The sequence below is a fragment of the Rissa tridactyla genome, chromosome 3, assembly GCF_028500815.1.
Source record: "Rissa tridactyla isolate bRisTri1 chromosome 3, bRisTri1.patW.cur.20221130, whole genome shotgun sequence".
NCBI classification, from domain to species: Eukaryota; Metazoa; Chordata; class Aves; order Charadriiformes; family Laridae; genus Rissa; species Rissa tridactyla.
In genome coordinates, this window is record NC_071468.1 from 46253874 (window position 1) to 46268855 (window position 14982).

The 14982-nt window shown below is 41.2% G+C and overlaps 1 protein-coding gene across 10 annotated transcripts in view; it reads right to left on the reverse strand.

Annotated features, from left to right (window-relative positions):
* Positions 1–14982, reverse strand: part of DISC1 (DISC1 scaffold protein) — a 215866-nt gene that overhangs the window by 125145 nt on the left and 75739 nt on the right. The gene's annotated exons all lie outside the window — the stretch shown is intronic.

Genomic DNA, 14982 nt, shown 5'->3' on the forward strand with positions numbered 1-14982 from the left:
CCCCAAACCAAGTGAAATCAGACTTGCAGCCAGTTACTGACCACCTACAGAAAGGCTGGATGGACCATCTCACCTGGCTGCACGCAGGAGTGAGATGGCCTCAGAAGCAGAATTCAGCCGCCCAGCATATCCTTTAGTCACGTTAACGAGACAGCTATTTGCATTGCTTTCCCTAACACTCTGCTTCATGCAGCCCACGCCTTTTCAATCTACAGCCCAGCAAGGCCAGTCACCTCATTACCATCACAGCACATGGGGGTGCCTCCAGCTCCAGACAAGGCAGTCCCCTCAGAAATAGCTCATAACAGTGTAAGTGAACACTGTGTAAGGCAACAACAGAAATACAGCTGGCTAGCTACGTAAAAGTGGTTTAACAAAATTTCCCACGCAGCAGTCTGCAATTTCTCCCTTTTCTACAGCAATATATGGGCAAAACATGCAATAGTACATGTGCAATAATGACATTATGAGCTTCCTGCCTGCCTCTGGGTGTGACAGAGGGAACGAACTATTTATCCATTTCTTTTCTCAGGCTCTGGAGCTCCCAAGGACTTTCAGCATCTCCCACAGTGTCTGAGCTGGTCAGGTTATGTAAAAAAAGAGCTGGGCTTTGTGTACACAGATGTCAATGGGGAGCAGCAAGGCTGTGGTGTGTAATTGAATGAATAATGGGTGACTGGCCCAATTGTTCTGAAACTGCCTTATAAAATTCAACTTCTAGAAGACACAGGCCATAATAAAATGTAAAGTGCAGTTATAGCCAGAAGAATAACAGTATAGAGATAGCACCTCTATTTAACAAATCTTTTCCATATACCTCTCCTGTTACCTGTTTACTTTATTCGCAGAAAGCCCGCCCCAGGTTTATACAACGTTGCCCTCCTCTGCAGAACTCACACAGCTAACAGGAAAAGAGGTCGATTTTTAATTTCTTTTTAAGCTGTACGTCCAAAACAGCATTACAAACTAAGACCCAGTTGTAGAATCCATACTGCTAACAAGGATGCACAAGCCCACGCTTGATTCAGGTCCAGATGCTGAGTGGGGGAAAAAACATCCACTTCTTATCCAGATTTCTTTTTTATGAGCTTCTATCAAGTCACTGAAAAATAAACAAGGAATCGTAGACTGCCATTTCAATGACAGCAGAACTATAGTTTTAGGAGAATATTATATTAATCCAAAGTGTATCAATAAATAACATCATTAGTAAACCATCATTTTGACTCAAACTAGTGATAGACACATTAACCATAGACTTGAACCTAAAGAATCCTTTTGTTACAGTTAGAGCATTCATACAGACTCTTACAAGTGTATTTGTATTATTTATGGTATGAAATTCACAGTAGTATCCTGTTTTGAATCCTTGTTAGCCTTCAGAGCAATACCATAGGAGTCCCTTATCCCTTCTAGACAACAGCCCATCATACAATTCACACACACAGCAATCAAAACCATGTACGAACCAGCCATAGTTACCGACTACAAACAGCTTTTAACTAAGTTTATTCCCGGGTCGTTTTCTTCTACCACAAAACACTGTCATGGAGAAGCCCGTCATAAGCTTTTCAATTAACTGACAAGCTAATGACCTGCAAGAGAAACCAGGCAGTCAATACCAATTCATTCTACCGACAAAGGGCTTTAACAGCCGTGATCTGTTACATGTGACTTGAACCATAAATACTATTTTCTTTTACCACCACCCTGGAGCACCATATTTCATTTTAAGAGAGGTATTCTGTCTGCTTAAAACTTGCCTTACTTACTACTACCAGCGAAAATGGCTTTATAAAGAGGTCCTTGGAATACTACTACATTCTTACCTGGGAAGACATCCATAGTTTTGACTCATTGCTATTCTTCTCTGGTAGAACAGCTAATCAAGAATTTGACTGCTTGTCCTCACAGTCTCTGCAATCTATTATAAGGACCATTTAGAAGTTACTTCTCAAATTCAATATAAGCTAACTCCATCACAGAGAAAACAAAGTTCTTGACCTAGCTGATGGCAGGACTGGAATAAGACAGGAATTCAATTAACGTGAATTTAACTGACTAAATGCAGGAAAAGAAAGGTTTTTAACACTTGCAGAACTGACAGCAATCTATACATTATGAGTAATTTCTTCATTCATGCAGATTGCCATTTAGGCCTATCATTTAAATGGCTTGCACTGGATTTACACACATGAGGATTCATAATGAGGAGAGAAGAAAAGAAATGGAATGGAGACTTACTACATCCTAAGGCCTCATTGTTTAGACTCTAGACCAGAACAGGAAAGCAGGAGCTGAAGATTATCCTTTCTGGATGACGAGTGAAACCATACTTTGACAAAACATGGACTTCAGCTAGAGAACTGCAGGAGGATGTGGGAATGCTGCGTATTCAGGAGCTGAGATTGACTTGGCACGTAGTAACAGACTATGGGAAAAATTTTAAGATCCAAAAACTTCAAGCAAGCCAGTACCTTTTAAGTTATCTCATTTTAGTGACCTTAAAGAAATATAGGTACTGAGTATGTTGAAATGTAATAACACAGTTAGAGCCTGCTGAGACGACAACGTTCATAATCAGGAACGGTGCACTGGCAAAATAAAGTAAACAAATTCAATGCAACAGGGGACAGAAGGAAGACCGTGAATCAACTGGTCTGGTTCACACATTCCTTGCCCTGTCACAGGCTTCCTACATGACTACAGAGGACATTAAATGTCATGATATAACAAATAATATTTAAAAAGCATTTTAAAGAATATTCTGAGAAGTTATGATTCACATGCAGGAATTGCAGATACTATGGAAGTGGCTTTGTTCAGAAGAAGGCCAAGTAGGCACAATACTGGGAAGAATGGCTTTCTACTAAAGGAAGGCACATTTCTCAACATCTTTCCTTCCACTTTGCTAGTATACTTCCCTTTGCATACCAGGCTATTGTGTATTTATGTTTTGCTTCCTAAGAAAATATTCAAAGAATGAAAACAGGCAAAAGGCAAGTCATGCTGTTCCCTACATTCAAGATATATAAATATACATACTGCATAAACAGAAACAGTTTCTGTATTAATGACAAAATATACGTACAGTGACCCTAGAAAAATGTAGTCGGAATGCAGTTTCCATAACTGCACAACAGAATATACCCCACACGTGGTACCAGAGCAAAATAAATAAATTCTGTACTGGAAACTCTTGTTTTCATACAGAAACTAAGCAGCCATCTCTGATCTTTGCCTGAAGAGGCTGAAAGACAAGAGTGTGCCCTTTAACAGCAAATACTCTTCCTTACATTACTGTCATCTAAAAGATTCTTCTAGACACTCTTACTTCACTCCCTATCTCCACACCACAATAACACACACATTTTTGCTTAAGCAAAAAGCACTTACATTTCTTTAAAACTAAGCACAAATCAGAATAATTTAAAGTTACTCATACCTGAATTTCTAATTCAAGAGCAACGGCTTAGAAACCTACCCTCAGATCATATACATATAAGAAAGCATGATGGGCTGAACCCTCAGTTCATATGAATGTGCACTCCCTCCTAGATAAAATGATTATTAAAGGCTATCATATTGACTTTGCATAGCAAGGTTTTGGTAGCGGGGAGCTACAGGGGTGGCTTCTATGAGAAGCTGCTAGAAGCTTTCCCTATGGCCGATAGAGACAACACTAGCCAGCTCCAAGATGGACCTGTCACTGGCCAAGGCTGACCCAGCCAGCAACAGTGACAGTTCCTCCGTAAGAACATATTGAAGAGGGAGGAAAAAAATCCTGCACAACTGCAGCCAGAGAGGAGTGAGAATATGTGAGAGCAACAACTCTGCGGACACCAAAGTCAGTGAAGAAGGAAGGAAAGGAGGTGCTCCGGGCAATGGAGCAGACATTCCCCTGAAGCCCCTGGTGAAGACCATGGTGACACAGGCTGTCCCCCTGCAGCCCATAGAAGTTAATTGTGGAGCAGATATCCACCTGCAGCCCACAGAGGACACCACACCACACCAGGTAGGAGAAGCCTCCCAAAGGAGGCTATGACCCTGTGGGAAGCCCACAATGAAGAAGGCTCCTGACAGTGGACCAGCGGAGAGAGGAGCCCATACTGGAGCGGGTTTGCTGGTAGGACTGCTGACACTGCAGGGGACCCATGCTGGAACAGTCTGTTCCACTACACCCCATGAAACAGACCCACGCTAGAGCGGTTCACGGAGAACTGCAGCCTGTGGTAAGGATTCACATTGGAGAAGTTTGTGGAGAGCTGTCTCCCATGCGAGGGATCCCACGCTGGAGCAGGGGAAGAGTGTGAGGAACGTTCCCCCTGAGGAAAAAGGAGCAGCACGGGAAACGTGTGATGAACTGACCACAACCTCCATTCCCCATTCCACTGTGCTGCTCAGGGGGAAGAGGTAAAGAATTCAAGAGTTAAGTTGGGCCTGGGAAGAAGGGAGAGGTGGGGGGAAGGTATTTATAAGATTTGGTTTTATTTTTCATTAACCTACTCTGATTTGATTGGTAAGAAATTAAACTAATTTCCCCAAGTCGAGTCTGGTTTGCCCATGACAGTAACTGGTGAGTGATCACCCCACCTTATCTCAACCCATGAGCCTTTCGTTGTATTTTCTCTTCCCTGTCCAGTTGAGGAGGGGAAGCGACAGAGCAGATTTGGTGGGGCACCTGGCATCTAGCCAGGATCAACCCACCACAAGTATTTTCTTAACTATCAGCAAATTTAAACAGTTTACAGTATGGCTGAATTTGGCCCAGAGTAATGAGACTGCCTGCAAAAGATAACTTCATTCTAATGGTCACAGCCTGCAGAGAGCACAACTTTTCCAACTTTAAGTCTTCCAACGTGATTCCGTCTCTGATTCTGAAGTCACAAGAGGATGTACTCTCTTAGAAGATGAAAATATATAAATGAAGTCCTACACTTGTTATCTTGCTTTTAACAGCAAACAGAAGCTGACCTTCCAAAAAAGCCTTTGTCCAGTCCTTTGCAAAAGAAATCAGAAGTGCTACTCAGGGAACATTTGGTGTAAACATCTGCTACAGTCTACATCAAGGCAAGAATACAACAAAAATCCACCAAAAATCTTAAGTCTAGGTACTTCACTGGGCCTTTAAGGAAGAAACCCCACAATAGGAAATCAAATCAAACAATCAATAACCTTCTTGTACTTTTACGGTTCTTTTGAAGTGCGTACCTCAGAAAGCTTTGAAGACAAGTCAGAAAAAAAAAAAAGCTTTTGAACAAAACTTAATGTAACAAGAGACAGCTTTAAGCTAGACATGTAGAGCTAGGACTAAAAGAAAAATAAGAAAACATACTTGTACCTAAAGTTTTCTTGAGTAAAATCAACAGATTCATTATTACAGGTACCATGTGCAGTTTTTTACCAGCACAATACCTACAAGGGTGTTGCTGGTCCTACACTTCTGCTCAATTAAGAACATTGCATTAAGCGCACTAAAGTGAAACAACACTTTTTGTTTTCTTTTTAAAGTCTTCCCCACAAAGTTCAATTCTACCTAATCAAGGAAGTCATTGTATAACAAGATTTTCATTTTACATGATCTGTTCATAAGCCTGGCCGGGCTACATATCTGGGTATTACCACACCAGGAAAGTAACTTTTCAGTCAAGCACATAAATTCCTTTTCATCGTCATGCAATGATCCACGGGACTTTAAACAATGAGATTTTCACAGTACCATATCTCTGTGTTGGGAAGCAAAATCATGCTTTAAACATAAATTCAGGGTTTTCTAAATACACTCTGATTTTTCCCTAGATAATACAGCCCACAGAAACCTTATATAATATGACCGAGCTGGTTAAACAATGATAAAAAGGCAAAAAATCTGCTGAACTGATGTGGTGAAAATCCAATTTCTCTATCTAAACCTGTCAGTGCTCTTGAGGCATGGACTTTGACAGTAAATAGAAGGAGAGAAAAGTTGTGTTTAATTCATACTGAAAATGAAATTTGTGGCAGTTGCAAGGACCAGTCACCTGAATTAGGAGTAAAATGCAAAGCGTCACCTTGGAAAGCTTCCAACCTCAAAAATTAATCTGATCTGAGACAGAAATTATCAAGAGATATACTTTAAGGCACAGGAGCATTGAACCTTTGGCACGTTTCAATCTACAGAGGTCCCCAAGGAATATGAATGAGAACCCAAAATTATGCCCCTAGTTCTGAACCATCAGAGAGCTGATTTTGCTCCAGCAATTTGCTCTTTTTCTAGCTATCATTTGCAGAGCAGTATTTCTTCAATGTTGCTTTACATCGATGATTGCTTCAATACATGTGCTCCCCCACTCAGAATTTACCAAGAGGCAGAACCAGAAGAACACTTTCCCAATGTCTTTGTATAACCTCAGCTTACCAATAAGGTTTCCCATTGACTCATGGATTGCTCGGTGACTGCACTTGTCTTTGTCATTCTCGAAGAGTAATACCTATACGAAGTGGACTATAATAACTCAACCTGCCCAGAAGCTCTTACATACACAAGAACTCTAAACCAAAACAACCCTTATTTCCTGCAGTGTTCCCAGGCACTAACCCCAAGTGGGGGCTAGTGGGAGGCCTGCAGAAAAATCAGGGCATTAGATAAGACTTCACAATTTTCTGTAAGAATGATTAATAAGATTTTTTTATTATTATTGCCTGCAATAGGAGGACTGAAGCAGCACCTCAGTCTGCATAGAGTGGTAGCTGTTTTTTTTAGATAAAATCACTTCAATGGAAACAACTTGTTCACAGTCACTTGAAGACGCTGCTGGCATCTTTAATGATGATTCCAAGCTGAATTTTCATTGCCATGCGTTGAGAAATCTTCTGGTCCTACAACACACCATTCAGACAGCTGAACTGGCTGTACGTTTCAACCAACCATTCGCACGGTGCTGTATTTTCCACCACTCTTCTGCCAGCTGCTGCCACAGAGTGGCCGTGGGAGTTGTTGCTCCAGCTGCTACCCGAAACAGGAGCATCAGACTGAAAACAAAGGCACAATCAAAGAGCTATCTGCAGCAGCAGTTCATCGCATCCAAACACTTTCCTCAGATCTTCTGATGTGTCAAGGGATCCCCATTCTTCTGCTACATCTGTCTGGAGTGCACAAAAACTAGAGCTTGCCCACAGCAGCTGCAATTATTCTCTTAAGAATAACATCCGTTGTACTGCACTGACTAAAAGGGTCTGTCCCTGGATATTGTTGTTAGCAATTTTTCTTTATTATATACAAACAAATTCAGTATTGATTGGGACAGCCGGTCATTTTTCCCTAAAGAGGAACAAATCTCATCATATGCATACCCAGAGGAATCAGCACATATGTGGCCTGGACTTTATAGGCTGCCACATCCCACTGGACGCTGTTCAGGCAAGCAGGGGGAACCAGATGCTCAGCAGGAAAAAACAGATTCCTCGTTACACTGCACACGTGGGTACTCAAGCGAGTGGTACTCATCTTTCTGCTGGGACTTTTTCCTTCTATAATGCTGCTTGGAAGGACAAAAAACTGCCTCTAAGATTGCTCAAAAATACTTCACATTGCTAGCAGTGGCTCTCTCCTCCAAGTTGGAAGACTTTCTTTCTCCTTTCCTTGCTGTTTTTCCACCTCCTCCTGTTCTTCCCAAGGAAGGCCAGCACCTACAGTGGGAGAAGACTTTGCAGAAGCCCTTTTTCCTCCCTGCAACAGGGGTCCCCACTGGCCCTGGTGGGATCAGAGTCACTATGAACTGCTGAGCCACAGGACAAGGGACTCTGCTCACGCACAGCCAACTCTTCCAAATTGCGTCAGGGGACTTCTTGATACTCTGGCAGCTCTTGTCTGGTGACTTTTGTTTGCACCTTTGCAGAAAACAAGGTGCAAGCTGAAGCACAGAGATTGTATGGCACACTGGGCTTTCAGTACAGAGTTTCTTCTAGAGTTGCTCCAATGAGTGAGACCAAAAAAACCCAGCCACTTCCCCAAGGAGTCTACCCTTCAACCCTGGACAGAGAACAAAGGAATGAAACTAATCCTAGGTAGACAAAAATGGAGAGGAAAACACACCTATCTATCTACAAAAAGAAAGCTGAGCCTCCTAATCAGTCAGATCACAAAGGAAGAGGCAGACCTCTTCTTTCACCTGTGACTTGTCTTAACCTTGTCTCACAAAAGTCTGCAGCCAACTTCTTTGAGAAAGTCAAGACAATGGCCGCCCAAAAACACAAACCCAGCCATGGGACTAGCAGAAAATGAGAAAATCCTATTATCAAAGCTCAGGCTGGGTTATGACATTTGAAACAAAATTTGGCATTTCCCTCAAAAAGTCCCTTGTGGCAGAGGAAGATGGCTGTGCAGCCGGTTGCTCCAAGGGCAGGAGATCTGGGGAATTTCCAGGGCAGAGTCCTCCCCAGGTGCTGAGGAACTTCCTCTCTGGCTCTGCTCCTCTGCTGCGAGCCCACTGCTGCAGGTTTTGTGAAGCTGTAGTGTGCAGAATAAAATGGATCAATAGATCATTAAACAAAAGAACTACAATTAAAAAAACAGGGCACCATACCATCTTCTTTATACATGCTATAGAAGCAACAGTGGTATTGGCTATATTTTAAGAACCCCATAACTGTGTTTTGGTTCATCTCATGTAGCATAGACAGAGGCATGTTTCCTACCACAGAGCACAGTTTTAAAATTCTGTGTTGAGCTTTAAAATAAATAAATAAATAAATAAAATCAGAGCAGCATGAAAGGGCCCTAAGTCAAGGGAGTAAGGCAAATACTCAGAGTGACCTGTGCATCGTCCTCATGTCATGGATGATTCATCACGGAAATTAAGTCAACACAAACAGGCCTGGCAGGGAAGAGCAGCTGTCAGAAGCCTTGAAGATGTCCATTCCCAGAGCTTATGACTGGGACAGAAGTGAACAACAGGCAGAGCAGTTTCTGGGGCTGTGCAGCACTTCTTCACATGGTGTATTTCATATGCAAACACTGTTTTTTCAATTCCTACAGACCTGCAAAGCTAAAATAACAGAACTAGTGAGGTGCCCGAGAGCTCTCTCTTCTCCACTCCTATTATTTGGTGATGAAGCCCTAGATGTGGTGACCACTATACAATTGGCCTGTTTTGTCTGCTCCTCTGACAGCTCAAGACGTTTATTTCGTAATGCATATTTATAAGAGGGAAACCAAAGGGAAAAGCTCTCTTCTCTCACTTATCTATTTTACTTATTCGCATTCCTTTTTAGTAACTTCCGTTCCCTGGACTTCTGATATTTTACAGCAATACCATGTGGACAGATAGTGTGGTCTGGGCGTGAGAGGGAGCACATTTTTAAGAAGGGGAAAAAGAAGAAAGATTGCCATAAAAAGCAGGGAACAGTACAGAGGAAGGAACCCAGAAGCTTTATCCTCTCACACAGCACAGGAGCAAGAATCTTACATAGATCAAACACATACACATACAAATACACAGGCTTACACCACCATCGGTGAAATATAACTACCTGGGAATGCAAGTGGCTATCAGGTAGTGACAACTGACCGCAGGAGGGGGAAAGCCTTTCTGCCAAGGGAGCACCCCAGGTTCGCACACATCCTCCCAGGGCAGAGACACGATGATGCAAGCACGTGAAAAATCACTCTCCAAGTGAAAGACCCAAAAGTAAACTAAGTTGCATAAGAAGGTGAAAGCAACAGTGACTTGCTGAAAACAGCTCCATGTATGCTCAGTCACAGGAGCAGCTAAAACCTCCCAGCACCAAATTAGGCCAGAAGAAGTTACATAAAAGATGCAATGTGCTTAGAGGTTCTACTAAACTTTCAGGGTTTGCATGGTCCCACTCCTAACACAGTACAGGAGTCTCTCCTGAAAAATATTCAGGAAGATTTTTTTTTTTTAAAAAAGTTTAGATTATTTTGCCTCTAACTTACCTACCAACATCACTTCCTACTTGTAATTAAACCCTAGTAAGGTTGTGAAATCAGGAAAAAGTGCAGAAAACAAGAAAGCTCCAAACAACCCAAAAACCCAGTAAGCAAACCCAGAAATAAAGACTCTGACAGTATCGGGCGTTAAAAGCACAATTCAGTTCTCAGCTGTCCCACACGCAGGCCCCGCAAACAGTCAGGAACATCAGGAGCCTGTGCACTGTTAAAGAAACTTTTTGATGCCATAAAGCCATTTCATCCCTCTGCTCTTTGTATTTGTGCTACCCTTCTGTTCCCAGGCGACATTTTTAATATGTATGCATTTTCACAGAAATAGCCAAAGAAAACCTCAAACCACATATTTAAAAAGGACTATCCTGGTGAGACTGCATGTTATCTAGCAAACAACAGATATCTTTTTGAAAGCACAGGGTGCAATTTGTTTTGCTTCTTCTAAATATAATTCTTTAAAGCTAAGATTTTTGTTGAAAGGCTGATGTGAATAAATATGGCTGCATTCAGACTTCTCCAGTAATTTCACGTAGCTTGCTAACCTCTAATTTGACTAGAAATTTCATGTAGACACACACTTTGAAGAACAATAAAACGTGTACAAATCCGCCTCTCCTAACAACAGTCCATGACAGCCCATTCTGAACAGCACTTTAGCTAAATTAATAAGAGAAACTGTGTATAAGCCTTTTATTCCAACTTTTCTCAAGTAAATCAACTTCTCTTAAAAATCCACCTTTTTTTGGCTTTATCAGGCTTTGGCCTCAACTGAAGTTGCTGAATGCTTTGAGTATATTCCAACTAATAAGGTTTTCAACCCCCTGAGCATTTGTATTTCACTTTGAATTAATCTTTGTCAGATAAGCTCCAGGCATCACTAAAGAAGAGTGAACTGGTTGCATAAAACTTCAAGTTCAGCTCCTTGCGCCACTGGCCATGACAGTGCTATAATAACTAATATACAGAATAGAGAATTTCCCTATCTTATCCACATCCACTGTGGAGCAAATTCCTACTAATTAAAAATAGTTCCATGGGAAGGGTGGAAGAAGAGGTGGAGTATTCAAATATTTTGAAAGATATTTAATTGAATTTCTTTCTTTCAGCCAGCATTCAGTGCACAGACAATAGTCCAGATGGAACTGTGCAATTTATTTTAAGGATGACATGCTGTACAGTCACATGCATCTGTAGATATGGATAAAACCAAAAGAGAAAGTGCTAAGCGAAGATAAATATGAACAGAAGTATAACAGACTTCCTCAGTTTTCATCGTGAAATGAAAAGAATCAAAAAAAAGGAAACAACAGGTACTAAAAAGAGTAAGTCAAATAATTAACATGATCTTACTTTATCATTAAATTCAAGTTACACTACTTAAAAATATATATTTCTGAAATGGTGTCCTCCTCAGTAGAGGATACGGGAATTATATATTACGCTACCCTTTGCAATCTCCAGGAGAAAGTACTTCACACTGAAACACTCAGACCTATTTTCCTCCGATTTCCAGTATGTCGTCTTTAGTTAAAACACAGACATGTGTCATGGTGCACACAACACTAGCTGCTCCCACCACACATCTCCACGCAACCCCACACAAGCAAACTGAGCTTCTGTACCACAATTTCCTTGTTTTATAATAATGATTACACCCTTTAGTTTACCAAGGGCAATTAGGCCTGTCTGGATGAGCAAAACAACCACATTCTGTGGCCTCAACCTCCATGAGAATCCCTGTCAAAACACAAGCTAACGTATTTGTTTGCACATTAACCGGCCAGGTTTTAACCTTGGCTTCTACCAGCCCTCCAGAAAGGGCCCAGGGTAACGTGTCTAACATTTCTCAATTCTTCAGACTCAAAAGCATGCTGACAAAGGCTTTTTGTTTTCAAAAAGTCCACCAGGTACTGAAGATAAACAAGACAAAGCAAAGAATTATTAATCTTCCTGAATATAACAATGTTTGACAAGAAAAATAAGCTTAGAAACAATGCTCAGCCCAAAGTTACATTGACTTGCTCTCTTGCTTCTGCATGCTTCTATCTGGGCAATTATTCTTCATTTAAGATGTTCTCTCGCATTCCCTGAAGTTTGCTTTAATAAGTTGCTATTTAATAGCATTTAGACCAAGAAAATCAAAATAATTTGTATCTTATAGTGAGCTGCAAGCCACTCAATATGATTTATTATAGCACAGATTGTCTTAAGAGATGCTTCACATCAGCCCTGTATTATTGCAGTGCACAATGCAATTCACGTACTCAACAAATAATTATGCAAAAGCACATTATAGCAGTACTTTACTGACTGGCACAATGCATTTAGAATAAACACATAATATCTTACAAACCAATACCCAGGAGCTTGCCATTTACAGCCCATCAATACTGAACGACTTTCTACATAAGTACTGATGCTTAGTATAGGTGCATGAATAATAGCTTTATTTCTCACACAGATAGCCCTAAGTTTATAAGACTTTAACTTTTTTTTTTCCCCTCTGCAATGATTCATAAAATAAAGCATACATTTCCAGAAAAGTCTCTTTCACATTAAATATCCCAAGACTTCGGAATTTAAAACTAATATGCTGAATTGGTTTTGTCAAGTATTTTAATCTGTTTAATCTCTTTAATATACATTTGCCTTTCACAAGAGGTACAGATTTAGGATAAGCCAATGCAAGTTGCAATGAGGGAAATTCTGGCTAGGTAGGAGACAAAAAAGTTCACAGCAATGGTGGTGAAATGCAGGATGCCTAGCAACGCTGCAAAATCTCCATCCTTGGAGATATGAAAAACTCAGACAGATGGGGCAGCCTGATGGGGCAACCTGATCTCTTTTGGAAACTGTGGCCCTGCTTTGAGCAGGGGTTTGACAACATGACCTCCTAAATTATTCTATGACAGCGTAGGAGATGCCCATAGGCACAGGGGAAGTATATCCACACCAGATGTCTTACTACCTGCGTGCTGCTTTTGCATCTTACAGAAAGAGAGAACAGAACACTATGGGATGAAGGCATAAGATCACCGTGCTTGCGGTATGATGGACCGCACAGCTTCAAATGGCAGACACCCATCACTTTGTTCAGTTTAAAAGTGAAGCCTAAGTCTCACTGTTAACCACAACTGTTGTAGGAGCATATTTTTCCCCCCAGTCCTTCTGGATATCTATAGCCTGCCCTGAAAGCAAGAAGTGTCAGAGAACCCATGCTGGAAATAAGCCTGCTGACCATCATGCAAACGCAGCTCTGGGATGCCTTCAGCCACCTAAAGTAGCAAGTGGTTTGAGGCAAGAGATTTGAGAACCAAAGGCAAGGAAGGGGCCACACGATAAAGTCAAGCAGTTGAATCAACATTGCTGGACTGGAGATTTCAGTCTGTGCTCCCAAGGCAGTCTGTGCTTTTTTCAATAGAGCAGCAGGCACAGCATATACAACACTTAGGCGGATTTTGAATGGACTTTACTAGACCAAGAAGCCACATCATGTAAAGAAAACACCTACAAGGTGTTTTTTAATTCAGAGAGAACCAGCATCTCCTGCAGAGGGGAAAGAAGCTGATGAATAGGCAGTGAGTAGTCCCTTGCTTCTTTGAAAGACTGCATCAGGCAGGTTGTCACACGTTCCTATCAGCTCACTTTGCTTTTAAGTTGGGAAGAAAAAAAAAAAATAATCTAGCACTTCATCAATGGACAGTTGCCAACTCCCTCAACAACTAGGACCACCAGGTCTCTCTCTCATCTCAGCTGAGTGCTATAACCATTAATCCTCTCCACTCTCACTCTCCCAGAGTCAGACCTCCTCTTGCCTGTTAGCCTTCTGGCCTTTTACGAGATTTCAGCTTTTGCATTCCTGGATACAGAAAGGCCCAGCTTAAGAACTGCGATGGAGCACACTCCCTGCCAGGACACTGAAATCCTTGGCAGGTAAGAGCTCGCTCTGAGGCTGTAGGTTCAGATCCAGGCAGGCTGCAGAAGACGTAAACGCAGAGCTTCCATATCCTGAACCAAGGACTCTCGCCTCCATGTGACCATGCCATAGGCAGGCATCTACATCATTGCTATTAGTTCTGGTCAGAAAAGGCTATGGAGTTTGACAAGAGCACACAGCTGTAACATGACATGGGAGATTTAAACTGCTCCCGAAGGCTGTCACAGACGCCCACCTAAGTGTGCTTACTTGTGCAGCCCAAACTAGCATTTATCTGTCCCCATCTGCAATAGGGAACTCCAGCTATCATAAAGAGAGCAGAAGAACCTGATCATTGGCCCTAGCGACACAAAGGTGAACAACAAACAAAACTAAAGAGAAAACTTCCATCTTTTAAAAATGAACAGAAAGGAAAGAAATTAATTATAACTCTTCATTAAAGTTCTGAACCCCTTTCAAATAATGAATAATGTATTCCCTCAAGTGATTGTGCTATTCGTGGTGGTGGTGAGTGAAGAACTCGGAACAAGTTCCTCCTGAGCCAGTACTATTTTAACTTATCTTTAAATAATTTCCCAAAGAGTTAAGTGCAACTCAAATACTGCATCAGCAATGTGATAGAGAAAAAATCTGAATATTCTTTCACAAGTAAATCCAAAACTAAGAGAAAACTCAAATCAAAGCACGGGTTCTCAGACAGACTGCTTGAGACCTTTTATCCCTCAATCTCAGAAATACAGGTCTAAGATACTATTAAAACAAATTAAAATTAATGCAAGAAACTATTTCCCATAACCTAATTTAAAATTTTAAACAAACCTCGAAGGAGAGGAATATGTCCTCTATGAAATGTTCTGCTGACTTTAAAAAAAAAAAAAAATGTATAAAGTGGCACACACAAGCAGCAATTTCTCATGAATGTTAATATAACCAAACTAAATCCAATAAACATGAAGGGAGAAAAAAAATGCAAGCAACATAGTTACTGCTTATCTGGAAGAAATGCAAGTTAGGATAAACAGGAATTTTATTTTGTCCTGGCGACAAAGCAGCAGTAACACTTTCAAAGTTCCATCACCACCATCCCATTGACTGACAG